The sequence below is a fragment of the Amblyomma maculatum genome, chromosome 8, assembly GCF_055883805.1.
Source record: "Amblyomma maculatum isolate TAMU_Amacu chromosome 8, ASM5588380v1, whole genome shotgun sequence".
Classification (NCBI taxonomy): Eukaryota; Metazoa; Arthropoda; class Arachnida; order Ixodida; family Ixodidae; genus Amblyomma; species Amblyomma maculatum.
The window spans coordinates 50793740-50811806 of record NC_139351.1 but is presented as its reverse complement, the minus strand read 5'-3'; the positions used below and the strand labels follow the sequence as shown (position 1 = coordinate 50811806).

Here is an 18067-nt window from a genome sequence, read left to right as displayed (position 1 = left end):
GCCGTCTGGAAGCGGCCGCTGGCTTAGCTTCAGCACGCTGTAAAAACGCTTTTCTTTTGAAGCGAAAAGCTTCAACAGGCTCGTCAACACCGCGCTTCGCGTGAGCCGGAGCCCCATATTTGCTACTTCTGTGCATGTGCGAAACCGAGTGACGTTATGTGTGGCGCAGGTGGTCGCCTCGCCGCTGCCGCCGCTGATTCCGTCGCCTTACCTTTCGCCGCCGCCGCCCGCTACTGCGCATGTGCGCCGCTGCTTTGCTTCCTCGATAAGGTTCACTTGCTCATAGAACCATGGCTGAAGTAGAATGGTGGCGAAGGCTGGGCCCAAAAGCGGTTCAGCGGTACTGCAGCATAACCACAGGTCGGGGGGCCAACCACTCAGATTAAGAAATTATACTACTACAAATTAAAAAGTATGAATCAACATAAAAGGAATAGACATTTTGATAACTTCGATTGTGAATGAAGTAAGGTATTTTATAAATACATTCTTAATTTTGTTTTTAAATCTTCTAACACTCTTATCACTCCACCCCCTTGATGTCGCATCGGTCAGGAAGCGCTGCCAGAGGTAACCAAGGCAACGGAGATAACGAAGCTGACGAAGCACGAAACGGTTTCTTATCGCTGTCTGCTGCTCGTCTGCTGTAGGGTGGGCCTTGGTGCGGCCGGGAAAACGTAATTTAATTCGAATGTGAAAATGTCCCTTTTGCGAAGATTTCAATGTCCTTGCTGGTTGCTTCTCTGTCGCGTTTTGGTGAGATTTAGTATCCCCCTGCAGCCGTGTTTTTTTTTGGTTTCATCCCCTTTCGTCGCGCGGCCAGCGCGAAGTCTTTTTGCAGCATTGTATTGCGCCTAGCGTTTTATCGCAAGATGAGCCCGCACAAAGTGAGGAACCCTTAGCAAAAAACAGGCACACTAAAAATGTACTTCAAACGCATTGTATTTATTTCGTATTAATTCGCATTTTTTTGTCCCAATGCCATACAAATATGTTATAAATATACTAGGAGTACAACACTGCATATCTTAATATAAATATGTTTAAAATATGCTTTTCGCCTATTGAGCATATTTCTAACATACTGAAAATGTACTTTCTTCAGCTTGGCAGGGTTCACAAAATCTTCCACCAATAGACTGACAATGTACTTTGAAAGTATTACTAATGTACTTGACCTATTTTTCATGCTGGGAGAAAGTACCCTTGGAATGGATTAAAAATATATGAAAAATAGGATGCGCTCATATTTTTTGGAGCATTACAAATATGTTGCAGTTATATTTTCCAAACCAAGAAAAATATACTAATAATATACTAAAAGCATAAATTTATACCATTCTCTGAATGCACTAAAAATACATGAAAAATGTGATGCGCTCATATTTTTGATGCATTACAAAAATGTTGCAAAAATGCACCAAAAATATAGCTGCCAAATGCTGAAAATACGTCCGACATTTTGAAAACTAGCTACCGAGAAACATAAATGAAGGGCAATACCGACAAACACCTCAATGCGACATTTGTGTCCATTGTCATGACCCTTTTTCATGCTCCTTGGTTGACAGTTTTCAAAAGTCAATGTTACTTAAGCTAACTTACCGTTATTTCCGTCCGTATTTTACCCACCCAGTCTGAATATATGTGACACAACTTCCTTTATATCTTTATTTGAAGCATTTGAGTACAATGACCCACCGTGGTGGTGCTGTGGTTAGGGTGCAAGACTTCTGTGCCCGAGGATGTGGGATCGAATCCTGGCCGCAGCAGCAACTTTTCGATGGAGGTGGAAAGCAAGGCGCCTGAGTGCTGTGCAATGTCAGTGCACATTAAAGAACCCCAGGTGGTCGAAATTTCCAAAGCCCTCCACTATGGAGTCTTTCATAGTACTCGCAGCAAACAATTTCGGCCATATCATATCACACATTAAATCACAATACAGTCCATGGAAAAGAAATACGCCTATGCCACTCAATATCTATTTACAGAGTTTAATTTTCAAGAAACAGTGCTACAATACACCAATATATAGAGTAACAAAACACTGATCTCGTGCTAAACGAAAGCAAGTAGAAAGTCCGGACCGCAGATCTGGATAGGTTCCAAACTTTGGACGCAACGTGGACTGAAAAGGAAGAAAAGACACAAATTAAAGTAGGCTTTTTAACATTCCAATTAACAATCATATACTGCTACAAGAACTAGCTTTAGAAACCAGATGGTTCGTTCCTTCTTAACATGGTTATGAATGATGACAAAACAAAAGTAAAAAAGCTGAGCTGGAGTTGGAAACTGCAACGTCTGAAACGCCGTATTTGAAATGTAGACTATAGCAAAGCCACCAACCTGTAATGGAAACCACAATGGGGCATTCTGTTTTTTTATCTGATCCTGACATGAATATAATAGTTCCATTTTTCAGAATAAAGGAGTGCGGGTTAGAATCTTGGAAGCATATTTTTTTTTTTTTTTATCAGAGAATGAGAAATGAAACATACTTCCCGTTTATGCATGAGGTTCCATAGCGTGCATCAAAGAAAGGACCGAACACGAGCGCTCGTGTTCTGTCCCTTCTTTAATGTGCACAATGGAACCTCATGTAGATTACCCACTAGCCCGAACCCTGACCCTTCCTGTTTATGATTCTTTACTTGCTTTCTTCAATGCACTCGCTGCATTGTTGAATTTGTGACGCAAAAAACTCTGGACCAAAGAGTAAGGTAGGTGGGGAAATTTTGACATCGCATGAACTGAAGAGGAAGGAAACAAGACACAAATTAAAGCCCTCTTTTTAACATTTAAAACAATCAAATACTGTAACAAAATAATAAATACTGTAAGCTGTAACAAATATGGCAGCCCATTTTACGCAAAATAAGTGAATAAAATTCTCAAATGCAGCCCGAATCTGGCCAGGTTAGATATACCAGTACCGCCCTTCTAAAAGCCGGTGTCATGATCACAGCTGACCGCATGCTTTCGTTGATTTATAAATGCAAGAATGAACAACTCTCGCAAAAAAAAAAAAAAAAAAGATAAATGTGCCGCTTCTTAACATTCGCATCCACCATAGCTTATGCTACTCCGCACGTTCAGACGACAAGGACGGTCGACTCTGGCAAAAAAACAAGAAAAAAAAAAACTCCGCTTCTTAACGTCCGCCCTAATCCATACTAATTTACAAAGAAATTTTGTTTTTACACAGCAGCATTTATATAAAAAAAAAAAACACTGTTATATTACGAACTTCACTGCATGAAGAGTTTGTCTTTTAGCGGTGTAGAAAATACAAAACAGAAAACCTTTTGACCAAACTTGGGACATCTCAATTAAAATCCTGACTGACGGCTGGAGGTACAAACATTGCCATCAAAAATTATAATAAGCTTCATGTGTTGATACAACTGCCATGAAATGGGTGCTCCCACTCAATACGAAACCAATTGGCGCTGTGAATGTTTTAACGGTGCCTGAAAGCCTGCAACTGCATTGCAGGTATAATAGGAATGGGATGTGCAAACTGAAAGTCTCAGCAATATAGACCACCAAGTTCAGTTTGATTCTTGTACTATAAGTTCTCAATGGTTTTCTCACATGAATGCAAACTAGCGCCCATATTGTAAACGTGCCTCGACTCGACGCTCTACCACCAGTGCTTGGAGTGGAGAAAACAGCCACTCCTCCACTTCAGGGCCAATTAGGATTCATGAATCCAACTCGGCATTTCCTCTGACAAGTTCTCTCTCTACTCGAAGCAGCGCAAATGGCGTATGGGGATGAAATTAAGGCGTACTTTTGGCCCGAAAACTGTGTGCTAAAGTAGCACGCTTAGTTTTTCATGTTGAGTCAACAACCTTCGCAAGCAAGTTCGATGTTAAGAGCATAGTGGAACTTGTTTTGCGGGCTAGATGAAAAGGGTGGCTGTGAAAAACTACCAAAAATGCTTTTGCGCCTGGCAACAGTCGCTGCTGGTGACAGAGTTTTATTTCTTTGGTGTGAGATCTTCTCGCCCTTTGCTGCTTTGCCTTTTTTTTTTTATTGCCATGCTTTGACAGACATCAAAATACATTTGAAAAAAAAAAAAAAAAGTAAAAGCCGGCACTTTCTATGAACATGGCTTTGGCCTTCAGAGGGCTCGGGGGCAAACGGTGAAAACCAGCATGCTGCTTCACAGTGCGTTTCAGCGCATACACACTGAATTCGGAGCCCTAACTGAAAATGTGCTTGAAGAGAATGCCTTCGCTGGCAGCGAATATCCTTCCGTAGGACAAGCACACCAATGCACTCCCTCGACAGTGCCGCGCGTCCGAAGACGCACTACGTACCCTCAGGTGACAGGCAAGCCATTAATGCGTGGGGTGCAGCACAGATGTCCGCACAGCTCCACCGCGCCTACGGTGCACCCCAGCTTACTGCATGCGACATGCTGTTCCCCCACGACAAGTTTGCCGCCGTTCATCAGACAAGGCGACCTATGGAAGGAGTGCGCCTCCCCCACAGCTCGAGTCCACCTGCAAGCAAGCTCACCATTAACCGTGAAATGCGCGCCTCAACTTTGCACTCAGTAGGCTCCGAAAAGTTGTTCACTTCATCGGCAACGACTTGAAATGTACCCACACCACAGACGCATAATGCGATAATCAATTACAGTACTGGTACCGGCGGCTGATCACAGTTATAAAAGCTCGGCACGGGCAGCAAGAGGCTACGGCCACACCTGTAAAACTATAACGTGCCAGATGTCCTGGGTCGCTGTCGCTTTCAGCCAATGCTTTAGAGAAAGGTTTGGTGCATCCTCGTCATATCCACTTTCGTGAAGTTTGGTATACCGGTAGAACAAAGTCCACACAGCGAGCAAACGATGTGATGTCCTCAGTGTTTACAAGTGGAGTGGTCGAGGAGCGGCGCCAAGGCAGCGGCACTGCGGACTAGAGATTCTTGAGAAAACTCGAGTTCTCTCTGCCACTGTTGGGAGTTATTCGAGTGGAGGTTGTTTTCTGAAACGAAAAACGGGCCTCGGGGGCCGCTTGGAGTAGAAGTTAGAGTGAAGGCGCAGTCGTGAATATGGCGGTAAGACTAACTGCCACATTCACGACATGCCTTCACTGCAACTTCTACTCCAGGCCGCTTGGAGCGGCAGATCTGTTTTTTGTTTCTTTTTTTTTGCCAGAGTCGACCATCCTTATAGTCTGAACGTGCGGCGTAGCATAAGCTTTGATAACTCTGATCAGCTGCCGGTACCAGTACTGTAATTGATCATCGCATTACACTTTTGTGGCATGGGCACATTTCAAGTCGTCACTGGTAAGCGAAAGTTTCGTGGCTTGCCCTGCGCGATGGCTTCCCCAGACGACGGTGGACTTGCAGGGGAGCAGTGTGTTACATGCAGTAAATTGGGGGAACTGGAGGTGCGGAGAAGCTAAGCGGACATCTGTGCTGCACCCCACGCATCAGTGCCTTGCCCATCGCAGTCGAAGAAGCGCATTCATTCACTCATCCTACAGAGCGATATTTGCAGTCAGCAAAGGGCATGGCTCTTCAAGCAGGTTTTCAATTATGGCTCCGAACTTGTCCGAAAGAGACTGGGCAATCAATGAACAGAAGGGTAAATGAACATCGGGCAGACACAGGCAAAAACCTCCCAAAAGCAGCTTCCCAGCATTTCAATCAGATGGGCCGTAAGGTTATTGAAATTTATTTATTCTCCATGTTGGGCTTTAAATCTTCAAGGGACACAAAATATAGGGTGGCATATCTAATCCATAAATTTAGAAGATTGGAACCAACAGGAGCAAATATTGTTACGTGGAAACTATGTATTTACAGTATATTTACAACAGCCTCAACAAGCATAGCCGCGAGCAGCAACATGGAACCAGGCCCACTTTGTTGTCATCTCCTTGTCCCTTCCAAGAGGCAAGTGAAGGAAACACTTCGTTGTCGTTATCTTGCAACAATATCTTGAAAGAAGCATTAGTATTCCTTAAATATATTTCCTCTCTGCCACAACTAGTCATGACAACAATCCCATAAAGTGTAAATAGTACACTTTATTCATAGCATATGTACAGCCGCCCTGATTTTTAACAATATAGCGCGAGCGTCGACCAAACTGCTGCTCAGCGCCTTATAACGGCGATAAGCATGCAACACGGCGAGAGTTCGCACACGCGCACGAAGAGAGAGCGTCTTCTGCTACGCTGTTCGGATCACAAAAACACACGCCCTGCCCCAGTATCTGTTTGCGACGTTCCACATTCTTGCGCATGCACGAACTCTCGCCGTGTTGCACGCCTATCGCCGTTATAAGGCGCTGACCAGCAGTTTGGTCGATGCTCGCGCTATATTGTTAAAAATCAGGGCGGCTGTACATACTCTGTATCCCCGCCCCCCTCCTGTAATAGCAAAAGCTCCAAGTGTTTTTTCAAACATGTTCGTTTCTCATTACTTCTTACTTTGGTTCCCCCTTAAATCGTTTCAGATAATGCCATGCTTGGCAGGTATACAGTGAAAGCTCGTTAATTCACAACTCGTTAATTCGAAATTTTGGATAATTCGAAATAGTCATCGTGGTCCGGTCCGCAGTGCATAGAAGTCTATGCGCGTAACAGCTCGTTAATTCACTCAAAAATTGGCGCCGCCACCCATAATTCGAACTGCGCGCCGCCAAGCGGCGCTGTTAAAAACCATCGTTGGAAGCTTTCACGGCAGAACGATAGATGGCACAACCATCGGGGCGCCGCTAGGGTGCTGGAACAAGTACTAAACAGTGTTTCCTGCCGCGACTCCTTCGAGGAACGACGTTTTAGTGTTATCGACCACGGTTTCGTGTTGCATTTCGTGAGCCCTCGTTTTGCACGCCGCTTGTTGTGAGCTTGTGTCCGCGAGATGTGTTCGCGTGGGAAATACTGTGCCAAGACGGTGAAGGAGAAAGTGGCTATTTTACGCGAGGTGGATGAACGGAAGGCCAGCAAAGTGGAAATCGCGAAAAAGCACGGGATTCCACCAAGCACGTTGTCGACGTACGTCCGAAACAGGAAGGCCATCGAGGATGCCTATGAAGCCGAAGATTTCGCCAGCAACAGAAAAAGGCTTCGGTTAGCCAAGTATCCGGAAATTGAGACCGCTGTGATCACGTGGGTGAAAGAAATGAGAAGCGCTGACATTCCACTGAGCGGCCCAATTATCATGGCGAAGGCGGCCGATTTCGCCCTGCGCTTGAATGTGGAAGATTTTGTCGCCTCCGAAGGATGGGTTCACCGCTTTAGAGACAGACATAATCTTGTCTTCCGGGTGTTGTCTGGAGAAGCCAAAGAAGTGGATGCAGAAACTTGTGCCACGTGGCGAAGCGGTGCTCTGCAGCAGTACTTAGAAAGCTACTCGGCACATGATATATTCAATGCTGATGAGACGGCTTTGTTTTATAAGCTCCAGCCCGACAGAACAGTAACATTTAAAGGGGACAGCTGCACTGGCGGCAAGCGAAGCAAAGAGCAGATTACTGTTCTGGTCGCCGCTAATATGACCGGGACGGAGAAGGTCCCTCTTTTTGTTGTCGGCAAGGCACATAAGCCTAGATGTTTCAAGAACATTAGGACGCTGCCGACGGAATACTCCGCCAACAGCAAGGCGTGGATGACGGGCGAATTGTTTAAAAAATGGCTCTTGAAATTCGATCGGAGGATGGAGCTAGGGAAGCATCAAGTTCTCCTCATTGTGGATAACTGCTCGGCACACAAAGTCGACGCCGAGCTGAAAGCCACAAGGCTCGTCTTTTTTCCCGCCAACACGACTGCGGCCTTGCAGCCGATGGATCAGGGGGTGATCAGAAACATCAAATGTTTCTATAGGCGCCACATGATCAAGCGCATGACTTTGTGCACTGGAAACCAGAAGACCAGCACCATCACATTGCTCACAGCAATGCACATGTTGGTGCATGCATGGGAGCAGGTCACGCCGTCCACAATTGCAAACTGCTTCCACCACTGTGGCTTTGCTGCCGAAAGTATGAAAGAAAGTGGCGACGATGGGAGTCCGGAGCCTCTGCCTGCGGCAGTGCTGCAGGACGTCAGTTTTGATCATTACGTTGGAGTAGACAGCGATACAGCAGTGTGCGGTGCCCTAAGTGATGAGGACATTGTCGCTGAAATTGTTGGGCAGCAGTCTGTCCCAGAAGAGGCAGAAGACGAGGACGACGACGAGGAGCAAGAGCCCGTGCGTCCATCCGCGGCAGAAGTTATGGGAGCGCTGAATGTCGCGCGCCTTTTCTTCAGCTTTGAAGAGGGGGAAGAAGACTCCCTGCGTCGCATTCGCATGCTAGAAGACCAAGTGAGTACAGTAGCCCTCAGAGAGAAGAAGCAGAAGATGATAACAGACTTTTTTGCTAAATAAATGTTTTTCGTGCCCTCCGGGCATCAAACGCCTTCATTTTTGCTCACTTTCATTAGTTTGAATTTTGGTTAATTCGAACTGGCCTGGCGGCCCCGTGGAATTTGAATTAACGAGCTTTTACTGTAGTATACTCTGATTTGTTGTTATTTTAATTTTTTTTGTCCTTCTCTCCCCTTTCCAAAACCTCTTGATAGCTGTTCCCATGCAGCTAGCTGTATTGCTTATCAGGTCCCTTTGGAATGCTTGTCCCTTTCAATGTATGAAGGAGCACTGAACAAGGGTAAAAGGGGTACAAGAATGCTGAATTGGATGAGTTGGTGCGTTTGCATTTGTCCTTGTCTTCTTTGCGCTACGTTTCCTAAAATGTAAAAGGGGTACATCTCAGTTTGCAGGTCGAGCCAACGTTTCGACAAGTGGACTTGTCTTCGTCTGGGCAAAGCGATGATCAGTGGCAGGGGTTTAAATACGCTGTTGCTTCCAAAGAAGAAAAGCTGTGGAGGTGAAAGTGGGTGAGAATAAAGCAGGTGAAGGAGTGGGGAGGGGAAGATGGGTGAGAAGATGAGAAGAAAGTAGGTCATGGAGTGAACGAAAAAAACATCTTCAGTATGTATTTCTCAGCCTGGAACCAGGGATCCTGTGGCCAGCAAAAGAAGTAAAACAGCATACCAGGAAAAACTACAATACCGGGTAGATGATTAGTCACCACTTAAGAGAATCCCTTAAGTATATTCCCTATGCAATATAACTATTCGGGGAAACAATCCCACATAGCGTTAATTGTACAGTTTATTCACAACGCATGTACACTCTATTCCCTTCTGCAATAGCATAAGCTGTACATGCTTCTCCAAACACATTTCCCCCTTATCACTTGTTGCTTGAGTTTGTCCTCAAACTTTTTCTTTTGCATGTCATTTGTGGTTCACTGTGCAGTTATTATCCTGTGACTTTGTACTAACCTACATGCTTCTCCAAACACATTTCCCCCTTATCACTTGTTGCTTGAGTTTGTCCTCAAACTTTTTCTTTTGCATGTCATTTGTGGTTCACTGTGCAGTTATTATCCTGTGACTTTGTACTAACCTCCCCCCCCCCCCCCCCCACCACCACCACCACCAGCTTTGCAGAAAGTTTTAAGAATTGGCCCCCTTAGATATATTCCTTATCAGGGCCCTTTGCAAAGCCTGTCCCTCTTAAGTGGTGACAAATCATCTACCTGGTATTTTAGTTTTTCCTGGTATGCTGCTTTTCCTTCTTTTGCAGGCCACCACAAGATCCCTGGTTCCAGGCTGAGAAATACATACTGAAGATTTATTTATTTTTTCACTGCATGACCTACTTCCTTCTCACCCATCCTCCCCTCCACACTCCTTCACCTACTTTCTTCTCACCCACTTTCCCCTCCTAATCTTTTCTTCTTCGAAAGCAAAAGAATATTTAAACCCTTGCCAGTGATAATCACTTTGCCCAGACGAAAACAAGTCCACTTGTCGAAACGTTGGCTCGACCTGTGAACTGAGGCGCACCCCTTTTACCCTTGTTCAGTACTTCATCATACCGGGTAAACCATCTTCCTTTCGTTCTACCTGTCCCCTTTCAAGAAACACGTGTCAGCATCGAACCTGCTTTAGGTGCTGACAATCGTTTACTTTGCATATTAAATTTTCTTGCTGCTGCTGCTTTTCTTTTTTTTTTTTTTTTTTTTCATGTGATGATGAAAGCACTGGTTCCATGCTCATAGAAATTCATACTCAAGGAAACATTCACTTCTCGCCCTGCTTCTTTCTCCCCCCCCCCCCCCCTAGATTGTCTTCTTCGGAAGCACAACCGTATTTAAAACCTCCACCAGTAATTGTGCTGCCTAGACGAAGACAAGTCCCCTTGTCGAAATGTTGGCTCGGCTTGCTAACTGAGGCTCCCCCTCTACACTTGTTCAGTGCTCTTTCATCCTACAAGCGAATTCCCTACTTTGATCTAATAGATGTGCCACCTTCATGGTCCCAACAGCGCAACAAACATTGTTTAGACTTGATGTTAAATTCTTCTGTTCATAGTAAAACTGAAGGTGTATCTGGGATGATTAGATTTCTTACCGCTTAGACTGTGCAGCTCTGTCAGGTCAATTTTCAGTGCCCCAATGAGGCATTTACACTACCCAACTTGACACACAGTACTTTCTGAGAGAATCATGCTTAGCAACGGGTATAAAAAAATAATGCAGAATAGGTGCCTCTTATAAAGGGCTACAGGTTAACTTAATTTTCATTGCATCAGTTGATCAACACTTACAGGACAGCCAAAACACTCAGTACCTCCAGTATTTCCTGCTGCTGCACCAGCCATCCCAGAAGTATTGAAGACGTCAACAAGTTCTGGCAACTCTATAAAACAACAGATCATTACAGAAAGAAAACATGAGCAACACTGCACATTGGAGCTTCAGATGGGTGAAGTTTATATTTCGCAAACTTATTTAGCTACCGACAGCACAGAGCAACACAAAGATGCTACTCAGCTAGAAATCATTTGCACTATGTCGTGCAGCAACCAACAATGCTACTGAGTAAAACTTATTTGCCTTTGTCTGGGCCTTAGAAAATAACCTTTTTTTTTTTTTTTTCATTTGCTCCTGCACAAGGTCTGCAGACATAATCAGAAAGGTATCACTTGCAGAGTTTAGAAATCGTCCTTGAGGTGGCACCACAAAAGGCAGCTATGTATTGTACAACCAACGCCGATTGAGCTACCACTGCACAGCACCAACTATAAGATTGGAATGCAAGGAGGCAGTGTCCATATTCCAGTGTACATAAAGCAATACCTACAGGAAGAAGGTGTGCCTACATACGCACCCGCCAGCTGCTCAGTTAAATGGACTCACTTGCTCAAAATAATGCGCAATGGTCTCAACTGCCTCAGATGAAACAGACAAAGCGAGCACTCAAAATATTCAAAGTGCATTCTGAATGAGTGAGCCCAAGAAAATTTGCACTTTTCTTTCTAGATACAAGATTTCTGGTTCCCAATTCAACGAAAATGTTTGTACTCTAAAAAAGTAGTCGCATACAGTGCTAAGTCTGAACGACAAGCACTGTATCGCAACAGTGCTCAGATAACAACATTTTAGCGCACATTATTTGGATTACATAACTGGTATCAAAGCCTCCCTTGACCTTCACCCACTGGAAATTCCGACGGAAAATTGCACAACTTTGTCCTCATTGACCAAACTTGCTCTTAGAGTTGCCACTAGGCACTTCTTGTTGCCATTAAAATTCAATGAGCGTTCAGAGTCTTCATGGTCACACTGATGCTTTCAACAGGTCCTTTTTTCCTAGACCAATTGCAGCATGGAATAAATTATCCGAATCAATAGCCTCCAAGCATGACATTTAAATTTACGGCTATACTTGCTGCCGATCTAAACGAACAACTACAATGGTTTCCTTTCTGTGCAATTTTTATTCTTTCGATTTTATGTGATTGTGGTCTATGTAAGCATTTGTTTTTGCTCTTATACTGCCATAGTCTGTTTTAGGAGTTTTTGAATTGTGCTCAGGTACAATTTATGGTATTCTTGTATTGCTGTTGTATTACTGCATTGTAGCGCCTGTTCTCGTTTTTCATTTCCTGACCGCTGATACATATGTTATCGATCCCCCCCCCCCCCAATGTAATACCCCACTTGGGGCCTTTAAAGGATAGAAAAGGATGATGATAATGATGATGAGACAGACTATTTGGCTGGCAGAAAATGTCTGCTCCTTTCCAGCTCTTCAACACAGTAAAGGTTATGTGAACGCATAACTTTTTCTATCACGCAAACAAGACAGGCAGTCTTGTGCTCGTGCCAATAACTTTGGCATGTAATTATGCGACATAGTACAGCTAGAAGCAATATAGGAGAGAACACAGGAGCACGTGGCCTCCACACTTTGCAAAGTGCTGCCACCGACATGTGATCAGAATCAGCAGTAAAGGCGCACGCAAAGTAAGCTTGGACGGCTCCTCTTTCCGAGGATGCCCTTTACATTATTTCTTTAAACAAAGAAATAAGTGGTCAGTGGTACCATATACTCATGGATTGACCCATAATTTGATGAAGATTGGACACAGACATGGCATCCGGATTGTGTCCTGCGACATAAAACAGAGCCAAAGGCAAGTTTGCTCGAGTGAATAACCAGGAGTTTAAGTCTAGATGCCTAACTGCGCACCGGACAAGGTACTCCGATTGTATCGAGGGGATTGTCTACCAGATTCTTTTACATAGTAGGAAGCAATACATTGATTAAAACTTCCTGCTGGGCGAGTTGGTAGTTCATCTTGATGTAGGGTTTTTTTTTTTTTTTTTTTGCGCTAAAAAAAAAAAAAATCTACATCAAGCAGTACATTGGACAAACAGGAAGATTCATTAATGACAAAATTAGAGAGCACGCTGCAGCAATATCGGAGAAGTCAGACACCAACCTCGCAGTGCACTGCAGAGGCTGCTTTATTTGTATTTGCAAAGACCAAAAATGTCCAGCTGACCTTCACAATGTGATGGTTTTGAGAAGGAATAAGGACAGGTTAACAAGGGAAATTTTCGAAGCACGTGCAATCAGGAGCTCGGAAGACCAGTGTGTTACCACGCCTTCAGTGGTACTGTTGAAAAAGGAATCAGATTACGCTTGTTGGCAGGATGTTAAAGATAAGGAATAAGTTAGCTGCAGAGGTAAAGTGAAGGGAGAAAAGATGCGCGGGTTCAGATCAATATAGTTGTCAGTGCAGCGTTGTCCTTGTGTCTGTGTGCGCTTCTTCGGTTTTGTTCCCCTGCTCTGCTGCCTCCTTCCAAGATGTTACACCAATTAGCTCAACATTCTACTCTATTATTGTTCAACTGAGTGATTTCATGTGAAAACCAAAGCCTTGAATGTACACAGCATTGCGCTCCACTGTTTAGGGTATTTAAAAGGCAATAGATGAGAAATGTATGTGACAGTCAAGCACAGCAAAACTGAACATGCCGCGCCTACATTTCTTGCCATCACTCCCTTGTGTTTCGCCCTGCAGCTCGGAAATTTCTTTCTTTCCCTACTTCTTGCTACGCTTTTCCGCTCTTTTACTTCTGAGTGAACTGCACCATCTTCCTTCCATATTCATAGCCACCTTTACTTTTTTATCCTATGCACTGCATTCTTTCCTTCACGGTTCTAAGGCTTATGTAAAGTTGGCTCCTTAGTGTTGGTGAGCCTGATGATAAAGCCATTAAAAAAGCAGTTTTGCATTTTTTTTTTATATCTGCCCTTCGATTCTAAGTAGTGCGTGTGCAGTGATGTAATTTCAAGGGAAGTACATCCCCGTGGCCAGGTGCACTTTACGACAACTGATTGTTACCAAAAATGTTTTTACCATTTAGGCAAAAGATGTCACTTATGGAAGAGGAACTGGGACTTCAGTTTCATTTTACTATATCCGAGTTTACTATAGTGGGGTTCCACTGTATTAGCACTGCGCTGCATGTTCGTTTATTGTTAGTTTCGCTGAGCTAAGACAGTGCACTCTTAGACAGGCCCTCCAATGGTTAACCGGCTTCAAGACATAGCAATAAATGAACCAGCTGTGAATGGACCCCTTTCTAAGTCAAGCCAGAGCTTTGAAATCAATACTGGGTTGCAGGCAGTCACAAATTTGCAGTGATGGCAGATAGGACTGGGACAGGCATTGAAAAACATTCCTCATCATATGTCTAATTCTGCACATGCACCATGCCAATCATTTAATGTGCCAGAGAGTGCCATGTAATGATTGATCACAGGCCTTTAATTGTGACACTCAATTGTACCGTGAAAATCCTTCCCCATTTACAAAAGTAATCATTAGCTGTAACATGACCTGTAGAAATTGACAGAGAGCTGAGGCTGTGTGATCACTACATGCATAATATGATGCTGCATTCCCAGGCCATTAAAATTGCAAACAAGCCATTCATTTCTCCAGTAGACACAATATGAAAAATTTTTGACTGATTTTAACTCTTATTTATGTGGAGGATCATAATATTGCAAAATTTGCAGTGATGGCAGATAGAACTGGGACAGGCATTGAAAAACATTCCTCATCATATGTCTAATTCTGCACATGCACCATGCCAATCATTTAATGTGCCAGAGAGTGCCATGTAATGATTGATCACAGGCCTTTAATTGTGACACTCAATTGTACCGTGAAAATCCTTCCCCATTTACAAAAGTAATCATTAGCTGTAACATGACCTGTAGAAATTGACAGAGAGCTGAGGCTGTGTGATCACTACATGCATAATATGATGCTACATTCCCAGGCCATTAAAATTGCAAACAAGCCATTCATTTCTCCAGTAGACACAATATGAAAAATTTTTGACTGATTTTAACTCTTATTTATGTGGAGGATCATAATATTGCAAAAGTGTATTGCCAATGACAATTTTTTATTCAATATGAGTTATGCATAGATAAATAAGCCTTCTAACTACTTCAACATAGCCAAAAACATGTAGTTGCTTACCTTTTGATCTAATTCCAGCCTAAGATGCTGTCTCCCCCTTTCGTTTTCCTGGCTTCTATTATACAAAAAAGAAACACCATAATTTTTTTTTTTTTTTTCAAAAATGAGGTTTAACTGCTTAAACACAAACAATTTAGAACTGATTCCTAGCTTTTAACAAGCAGCAGTCATTGATCAATAAGAGGCCTGGAGGAATGTAAGAGACTAATGGTATAATGAAGAATGCAATTTGAACATTATTTTCAATAGCAAGCTGTGGTACTTAAGAGAATAGTGAAAGCTTAGCATCAACACTAAGGCAACAGGTGATGCCACCAAGCTGCCCATTAAGGCTCAGAAAAATAATTTATTTTGCCAATGTGCTGCATGTTAAACTCGCTGAAATTGGTGTGCCAGACTTACTGAATAACATAAAAAGCTTTCTGCTGAATAATTTGACAATCTACCAGCTCTAAGATGCTGTGGAGCTGGCCGATACACATGGGGTTCCCGACCACCCTGTACAGGATTTCTGGCTCAAACAGGCTTCTGCAGCACACTGCTAACTCGAATAAGGAAGTTGCTACATGATGATCTTAAAACATATCTTAATGGCCTGCAGATCTATTTAATTTCTGACTCTGTCTCAGGGATTAGATTGCAAACGTAAGCATTTTATGCTGTTGTCAAAGAAGGAAAACAATACATTTTTACAGAAATCTAAAAAGCAATACAAAACATTTTCTCATTATGGTCTATAACACACGAATGGAAGGTACAGAAGACAGAAACCTTGCTGGTCTTCAGTCGATGGGCATCACCATATCCCTCCTCTTCCTCAAGCATTGCATTCAGTAATATTTCCAGATTGCTGCGCACAGCTAGGAAGAAGAAAACCTATTAGCAGACATTCTCATACCCGTCTTTGCTTCACTCTATATTATGGCTTGTGAATGACATCACTTGCCTTAACATACAAATGGCACAGTTCAAAATTGAGCTCTTGCTCTGAAAAAGCAATGACTACGTTCATATTTGTTTTTACATATCGAACACCCTGGGCGGGGACACTTATATCCCCACCCACGGTGTCCGATATGCAAGAACAAAAATGTTGAAGCCGACATTCACCACTTGATGTGGGAGTGCCCAGCACTGAAATTGACACGAATCCGGCACTTGGCGATAGCTAGCCTACCAGCAAACAATCCTGCCTCGTATATCACCTGGACGGAGGGACATCATGCTCACTCCTTCACTTCATAAAATCACCCAACCTTTTTCCATTAATTTAATCATTTCTTCATTCTTCATCTCATACCCTACTGATGCCCTTAGGCAGTAAATATCGTTAAAAAAAAAAAAAAAAAAAAAAAAAAAAAAAAAAAAAACAGACGGCACAAGCAGGCAATGTACTTTCCGGTTCTAACCAAAAAACATTGATAAACATTCGCCGGTAAAAAAATTACGGCATCTGAAAAACCCAATAACGCCGGTTTTTGGTATCTAGGACCAGTTCTTGACGAAAAACTTTCCTCTTCCGTCCCTTCAGAGTACAGAAACAAGCATAAAGTATTTTAACCATGGCTCCACTTGTTTACGTCACTGCAAAATCCGGACACTGCGATATGTGCCAAAAGTCTTTCTGTGGTGTGACATCGTATTTTTTTCTCCCTTAATACCAACGTTGGGGAAAAAAAAAAAAAAAAAAATACTGCACTGTCGACATGTTGAGTACTACGTGCATGCCCCTTCTCCCCAAGGAGGGCCGTAAATATAAATAACCAAAGAACCTGGGAGACCCTGCACAGCTCTGACCCTGAGACCCAGCTGGGCGCGATCAACCTGACCGAAGAACAACGCGCACCAGCCAGCATCCGAGGCGAAGCGCCAGACGCGGGTGGAGGAGATACGCGAAGTCTATTCCTCCTTCTTGATAAACATGCATGCATACCGCCACAGCGAAATAGCAACGCTATCTGGCTCAATGCAAGGGCGCCAGTTCTACATCTGTAAAAAATACAATAACAGTCTGTATACTTACGGCTGAACTTGACAGCTTGCGCGACGAGCAGCTTTGATGAGCCAGTTGCCCGCCGTTTTTTATCCTCTCGGGCCAGGCAACGTTTATCCGATTGACCTTCTGTGAAGGGCCGCTGAACGTCGGCAAGGTTTTTGAGTTACGTTTGACGACTGCGTCGTGCCCCTGAATTACATTAACATACTCTACAGCAAAAGACTCATCGGGAAATTGGAACAGCGCGAACTTGAACAAGGTATCACATGTCACCAAAGGATCCCAAAATGGCCTAATCGCACGTGTGTCGCACCCGCCACCTATAAGGAGTAAATAATGTTTCTGTCTCTTCTTTTAGTAGTAACTCACACCATTTAGCCCAAATATAGCCCTTGTTATTCTATTTTAACGATCTTTTTCCTCATTTATTTTTTTTTTTCACTTATGACATCTTTTTACCATGTATACAAGCATGGCCTCCGAGATCACCAAACGGTGATCTCGGAGGCCGTAATACAAGCAACTTTTTTATATATTTATTTTTCAAATTTTATAGGCCTACACGACACATTTTTGTCTCGCTTGACATTGACACACACAATGTTCTTACACAGCTCCTTCTGCATCTGCTTTTGTGTCTGCTTAGGTTTTGTAACGCACCATAATGTGTACAGCTTCATATACAAAGGCGTAGCAATTTCAGTATCAACTCCATTCTTATTTTATTTTTATTTTTTTTGTCAATTAGCGGTCGCCGTCTTCAGACAAGTCGTACTGCATGTTGCTCCTTTTGCCCGGAAGTTAACGAAGAACTCGTCCGCAGCGTTATGAGGACGATTGTTCGAGAGGATAACAATTCGGCTTTCTCGCTGTCTCGGCATCAATTCACTAGAACTGCTAGCTGAGAGGCGCACACGACCACAAAACATCAGTCATGATGTATGTGCACCCCTCGAATGTATTCAGGAAAACAAAAGGGACGCAGGAGGTTTAGGAGGTATGATCTAGTCCTGAAAGTGGTATACGTGAGTCCCTCTTAATCACTTGAGTAAGAGACAGAGAAGATCGGCATCGTGGCCATCGTGGCCACGGACGTTCCGCCACGCTACACTCTGTGGCCATTTCAACGTGTTAGCAAACACA

At 43.5% G+C, this 18067-nt stretch overlaps 1 long non-coding RNA gene across 2 annotated transcripts; it reads right to left on the bottom strand.

The window, feature by feature from the left end:
- Positions 1 to 1980: 1980 nt before the first annotated feature.
- Positions 1981 to 17220, bottom strand: LOC146181144 (uncharacterized). Of its 2 annotated transcripts, none has more exons than XR_014700167.1 (5): positions 16952 to 17220; positions 15700 to 15788; positions 14929 to 14983; positions 10687 to 10778; positions 1981 to 2128 (listed from the first exon to the last, which is right to left on the bottom strand). It is a non-coding gene; the product is annotated as an uncharacterized LOC146181144 (long non-coding RNA). The 2 variants fall into 2 exon arrangements; XR_014700166.1 differs by having other exon boundaries at positions 10710 to 10778; positions 16952 to 17219.
- Positions 17221 to 18067: the final 847 nt, after the last annotated feature.